This window comes from Suricata suricatta, chromosome 5 (assembly GCF_006229205.1).
Source record: "Suricata suricatta isolate VVHF042 chromosome 5, meerkat_22Aug2017_6uvM2_HiC, whole genome shotgun sequence".
NCBI lineage: Eukaryota > Metazoa > Chordata > Mammalia > Carnivora > Herpestidae > Suricata > Suricata suricatta.
This window is the reverse complement of record NC_043704.1, coordinates 37,066,237-37,072,994: the sequence shown is the minus strand read 5'-3', so window position 1 is coordinate 37,072,994 and position 6,758 is coordinate 37,066,237. Positions and strand designations below refer to the sequence as shown.

Below are 6,758 nucleotides of genomic sequence, written 5' to 3'. Positions count from 1 at the left end.
AGCTAGTTGAGCCTCTGACTCTATTTCAGCTCAGGTCATGAACCCAGGGTCGTGGGGTTGAGCCCTGCATCAGGCTTCATGTTCAGCTTAAGATTCTCTATCTCTCTCTCATTCTCTCTTTCTTCGTCTACTCCTCCTTCACACTCACTCTCTTTCTCTAAAATAAAAAAAAATATATATATATAACCATTTAAAAAAAATGAAAACAAAATGTGCCTTTTACTGCTTATTGTATAGTGAGTACATAGTGTGCAATCATAAGTATTTAGCTCAATAATAAAGTGCTCTAAAAGGGAGTAGTCTAGTGAGGAATTTGGAGTTTGAGATATTTGGGGGATTGGATAACAAGAAACTAATAAGAATGGGAAATGATTTTGTATACTGAAAATAAAAGCTCTCAGCAAGTTTTATTTTTCAAATTCTATAAGATTGGAACCCTTTGATTGATCTTTCTTTCAGAGAATACTTGAAAATATATTAGTTGAAACTTAAAGAAAAAAAAAAAAGACAAATATGTTTCCCAGTATGCAGCAACCCTTTGGATCTAGCCCGGAAGAGTAATCTCTGAGAACCCAGCGTGGTGCTGTACCAGTAGCCCAGAGTAGATGTGCTATCTGCCCTTTCTCAACAGTCCACGTGTGGTGTCCTTGTGTCTGGTTGTTTTGTTTATTTGATTGGTGCTTTGGTCAGGATTTCAATGTATCTTCAGATGCAAAATTTAGGAATTGTTGTCTGAAATGCCCTGCTGACAGGCTGGACCTCTGTTCTGACGGTTGTGCAGCCGTGAGGTAGGAACAGAGGCGGGAGGTGATCTGATCCAGGTTTTACTAGGCTTCCTCTCGATGCCAAGTAGATAGCAGCCTGTGTGATGAGGGTGCAGGGAGCTATGGTAGCCATGAGAAGACCAGGAGGAAGCTGCTTCAGCACTCCAGGCAAGTGGTAGTAATGGACCGGCCACAGGGGAGCTGTGCAGATGGGAGAAGTGTTGGGTCAGATTTTTGAAGTGAGAGAGAAAGAGAAAACCCTGAGGCTTTGGGTCTTATCACCCAGAAGGGTAGAAGCACCATCAGCTGAGATGGGCAAGTTGGTGATAGACATAACTCAGATTGGATTTGGGGATTTTATTTGTGGCCATGGGAAGAATCTGAGATGTTCCAGAGAACAGTGAGTGGAGGTGTCAGGTGAGCTGCTGGAGACAGGACCGGACTTCTGTGGAGGGTTTGAGGATGGAAACATCTAGACTGCAGGAGGAGTAGCTGGCAGGAGGCGGGGGAGGGGAGTGCAGCCCCCAGACCAGGCCCAGAGCTTTGATGGCACCTCTCTGACCCCTACCTGTTGCTGCTGTGGGTTGACCCAGTAATCACAGGGACTTTAGGAGAGAGCAGACAGACACTTTGGCACCCAGTCCCTGTTATTTCCTCTGAGTTGAGGAATTAGGTAGGAAGGAATGTAGGAGGAAGATCTGTGGGGGCCTAGCTGCATGTCCTTGGGAAGGAGGCTGTTCGTGGACTTGGCTCTCCCCGTGTGGCAGGGGCACGTGAACTTTGAGGACGTGGCCGCGTACTTCTCCCAGGAGGAGTAGGGCTCCTTCATGAGGCTCAGAGGCTCCTGTACCGCGATGTGATGCTGGAGAACTTGACACTTATGGCCTCACTGGGATATGAATCTTCCACATCCCGCACGGATGCCTCCCTGGAGCTGGGCACCCAGCCCTGGGTATCTGACTGGGCATACCTCACTCCAGCCAGGACCAGAGAGGCTCAGGGTTGTTGGCATGGAGCAGAAGGTGAGGAGATAGCTTTTGAGCAGAACATTTCTGTGGGAGTGTCACAGGTCAGGACTCCCAAGGCAGACCCTTCTACCCAGAAGGCCCACCCCTGTGAGACTTGTGGCCTGCTCTTGAAGGACATTTTGCACTCGGCTCAGCACCTGAGGACACACCCTGGGCAGAAATCCTACACGTGTGGGGCATGTGGGAAACAGTTCTGGTTCAGTGCAAACCTTCAGCCCCAGAGGCAGCACAGCAGAGGGGAACCCTTCAGAGGGGACTAGAGTGGCACCTTGCTTGTGAATAGCTGTCCTGTCGAAGCATCGGAGATGCCTTTTATTAGAGGGAAGGGTTACAAGGACTTCCCACGAGCTCAAGCATTTTTCAGCGCCACGCCCCTCATAGTAATTGGAAGCCAAACAGTAACGCCAAATGTGTGGATGCCTTTCACAGTGGACAAAGGCATTACGAGTGCAGTGAATGTGGGAAGGTCTTCAGCCGCAAAGACTCACTTGTCCAGCACCAGAGAGTCCACACTGGTGAAAGGCCATATGAGTGTGGCATATGTGGGAAAGTTTTCAATCATAGCTCCAACCTTATTGTACACCAGAGAGTTCACACTGGAGCAAGGCCTTACAAGTGCAGCGAGTGTGGGAAAGCCTACAGCCACAAGTCCACACTTGTTCAGCATGAGAACATTCACACTGGAGAAAGGCCTTACGAGTACAGTGAGTGTGGGAAATACTTTGGTCACAAATACAGACTCATCAAACACTGGAGCTTGCATGCTGGGGCAAGGCCCTATGAGTGCATTGAATGTGGGAAGTTCTTCAGCCAGAGCTCTGACCTTATTGCGCACCAGAGAGTTCACAATGGTGAAAAGCCCTATGTGTGCAGCGACTGTGGAAGAGCCTTTAGCTACAAACATGTACTTGTTCAGCACCATAGAATTCACACTGGAGAAAGGCCATATAAGTGCAGTGAGTGCGGGAAGGCCTTCAGGCAAAGAGCTTCACTCATCCGACATTGGAAAGTTCACACTGGAGAAAGGCCTTAGGATAGCAGGGAGTATGCCATTTCCTTGTGCAACATAGCAACTGGCACTAAAGAGGAGCTCTGAGAGTAGCCTTCTGTGAGTAGTCCTCAGCTGGCAGTTGAACCTCATATGTTTTAGCGTCCACCCTGGGGAAGTTCTGAGTAGGAAGCTTTCTGGAGCAATGTTGTACTTTATAACCTGCCCAGGATTCTGTCACCACCAGTGTCTCTGAAGAAAAACCAGCCATGTATGGAAGGGCAGAGCCCCACGTTGTGCAAAAGTCACCCCAACATGCTCTAATAGGCAGATCTCTGCTGCTCCTCCCTTTCCTAGAGGAATCCTCAGTAGCTAGAGTCCATTAAAAGTCCTCACTTCTTCCTGCCTTTGCCTCCGGCGGCTGGTTTAAGCAAGGACATGATCCAGTTTTGGTCAGAAGCTTACCAGCTTTGTTCTACTGGCTGATTGCAGAGAGGGTTTCCATTTTTCATCAACGTTGTTAGTCCCATTTTGCACTTGCGATGGATATGTCCCTACTTAGGGAATTGCCTGTGTCACACTGTTCTGGTTTGGCAACCAACACCTTAGTTTCTCAACTACCTTCAGTCTTGGGAATTCTGTTCACTTCGTGGGTTGTATTGAGAACAGAATTGGGCTCTGCCAGCCTGAAGGGAGGAACAGCTTTTGTGAGAACTCCAAATGTGGGGACTCAGTGGTGGTAGCAAAATGCCAAAGAACAACTCTCATTTTAGTTTTAGCCTAACTTGCATCACTGCTCAAGGCCTCCTGTGAAAGAATACTCATCTTGTGGGCCTAATCGATTGGCCTGTGTGCCAAGATTATTTGTGTGATCAAGGTCAGTCTGAGGAGCGGGCAGTCATGTCAGTCTCTTGTGTCTCTGGGAGCCATTTGAATTGGTTCCCTTGTTCCAGAGGGATGTTTGATGTTCCCATATTTTCTTGACAACTCTGCCCCATAGGACCTTCGAATCTCTCTGAAATCTATTATTAGTAGGAAGATGTCCCTGTCCCCTAAAAAGACTAGGTAGGAATCCTAATTGGTACAGGGACACTGATTAATAGGGAATTGGAAGCAAACTCTAGGGAATCTGACTCTTCCAGGGGTATATCCACATGTTTCCGTCACTATGGCTTTGGCATAAGGGTTTATGGAAATTCTTGGGATTCCCATTTTGTGTCTCATGGCTAGTCACTGTCAGAACAATCAACCTACACTTTCTGCAATAAACTACATATTTATAGTATGCAATTTGATTAGTTTGATAACATATTTGTGCCTGTGAAGCAAAGTTTTCTGATTTGCCTTCCAATCCCTCTCCTTACCCATTCCCAGGAACCCCCCATCTTGCTTTTTTCCCCCTGCATATTTCATTTCCTAGAAGTTTATGTAGATGGAAAAATAAATGTCTATAGATAACACTTTAAAAAAATAAGTCAGCAAGTATATCTCTAACTTGTTTAACTATAGTTCATTTTATATATGCATTATACTTTATTTAAATCAATCATCTTTGATGGAAGTTCACATAGCTTATTACATATATATTCATGCAAAAATACTTGTAAAATAGACTACTAGAATTGGCAAGAAAGTAAAACAAAGTAAGAAAGAGGCTTGATTATTGAGTTGATTATAACCTATAAACCCTGAATTTAAGAAACTTGCAGTGTTTGAGGTAATAATCAATATGACTGAGATCCCATTTAAAGGACTTTTTAAATTTTTTTTGACATATGCAGAATAGATTAGGAGGGACAGTGTCATGTTTTGTTTTCCTTCTGTTAGACCTTTCTTATTTCCTTCCTTCCTTCTCCCTTCCTTTCTTTATTCCTTCTTTCCTCCCTTCCTTCCTTCTTGTATTCTTTCCTGCCTAGTTCCCTCTCTGCCTCTTCCTCTTTCTTTGACTTTATGTATTTCTTTCTTTGATACATTGTATTTTTCTTTTAATTCAGTTTAATATCAGGATATCTCATTTTAATATATTAGATGTAATAAGTACACCTTTATGTAATATTGTATATACAATAAATATGTAAGTACATCTTTTCCACAATGAAGTGATAAGTGGCTTTTCTAAATGTTGGGGGCTATCTGAACTTACCGGTAAAGGGAAAATTCCTGGTGAGGATATGGCAAGTTTGCACAATCTCTTGCCCCCAGACAACTCCCAAGATCTACCCTCTTGAAACTTTCATTTATGCTTGGACACCAAACCTCAGATTGCTGAGTAGTGTCTCTGTCTCTCTTCTTTCTCCCCTTTGCCCATTTTGTTTCTTAAATTCCACACATGAGTGAAATCATATGGTGTTTGTCTTTCTCCGATTGATTTTGTTTAGAAGAGTACTATCTAGCTTCAACCATTTCACTGCAAATGTCGAGATTTCATTCTTTTTCGTTGCTCAGGGATATTCCGTTGTGTGTATCCAGTTGATGGACACCTGGGATATTTTCATAATTTAGCTTTTGCAGATAATGCTGCTATAAACATTAGGGTTCGTGCATCACTTTGAATTACTAATTTTGTATTATTTGGTTAAATACTTGGTAGGGGAATTGCAGGATTTAGGGTAATTCCATTTTTTTTTTAAATTTTTAACGTTTTTATTATTGAGAGACAGAGCGTGAGCATGGGAAGGACAGAGAGAGGAGGAGACACAGAATCTGAGGAGGCTCCAGGATCTAAGCTGTCAGCACAGAGCTCACCGCAGGACTCAGACTCACAAACCGTGAGATCATGACCTGAGCTGAAGTCGTCACTTAACCGACTAAGCCACCAGGTGCCCGGGATAATTCCATTTTTAACTTTTTGAGGGATCTCCATACTGTTTTCCAGAGTGGCTGCACCAGTTTGTATTCCAACCAATAGTGCAAGAGGGTTCCCCTTTCTCCACATCCTTGCCAATACTTGGGTTGTTGATATTAGACATTCTGACAGGTGTGAGGTTATTTCTCATTATAGTTTTGATATGAATTTCCCAGATGATCAGCGATGTCAAGCATCTTTCCATGTGTCATTTGGCCATATGTTTGTCTTCTTTGGAAAAATGTCTGTTCATATCTTCTGCCCATTTATTATTGGATTATTTATTTTGAGGAAGTTGAGTTGTATAAGTTCTTTATATATTATGGATAATAACATTTATCAGATATCTCATTTGCCATATCTGATATCTTCTGCCATTATATAGGCTGCCTTTTAGTTTTATTGCTTATCTCCTTCACTGTGCCCAAGCTTTTTATTTTGATAAAGTCCCAGTTGTTTATTAATGCTTTTGCTCCCCTTGCCTCAGGAGACATATCTAGAAAGTAGTTACCACAGAGCATGTCAAAGAATTTACTGCCTGTGTTCTTTTCTAGAAGTTTTATGGTTATAGTTTTAGGTTTCACATTTAGGTCTTTAATTCCTTTTGAATTTATATTTTTGTATAATGTAAGAAAGTGATCCAGTGTCTTTCTTTTACAATTTTCTACTGTTCAGTTTTCCCAAAAGCATTTATTGAAGAGAATTTTTCTCATTGAATATTCTTCCCTGCTTTTCAAAAATTAATTGACCATATAATTATGGATTAATTTCTGGATTTTCTATTCTGCTCTCTTGATCTAATATCTATTTTGTGCCAATACCATACTATTTTGATTGTTACAGCTTTGCAATATAACTTGAAGTCCAGAATTGAGATGCCTCCAGCTGTTTTTTTTTTTCCCTCAAGGATGCTTATGCAATTTGGGGTCTTTTGTGGTTCCATACAAATTTTACAATTGTTTGTTCTAGCTCTGTGAAAAATACTGGTGGAATTGTATTAAATATATAGATTGCTTCAGGTAGTAGAGACATTTTAACAATATTTGTTCTTCTGATCCATGAGCATGGAGTGTCTTTCCATTTCTTTATGTCATCTCACTGTCTTTGACCTGTGTTCTATAGTTTTCAGAGTA

General features: G+C 42.5%; 1 pseudogene; it reads left to right on the top strand.

Annotated features, from left to right (window-relative positions):
* The first annotated feature begins 1,480 nt into the window (after nt 1–1,480).
* Nucleotides 1,481–2,825, top strand: LOC115291114 (annotated as a pseudogene).
* Nucleotides 2,826–6,758: the final 3,933 nt, after the last annotated feature.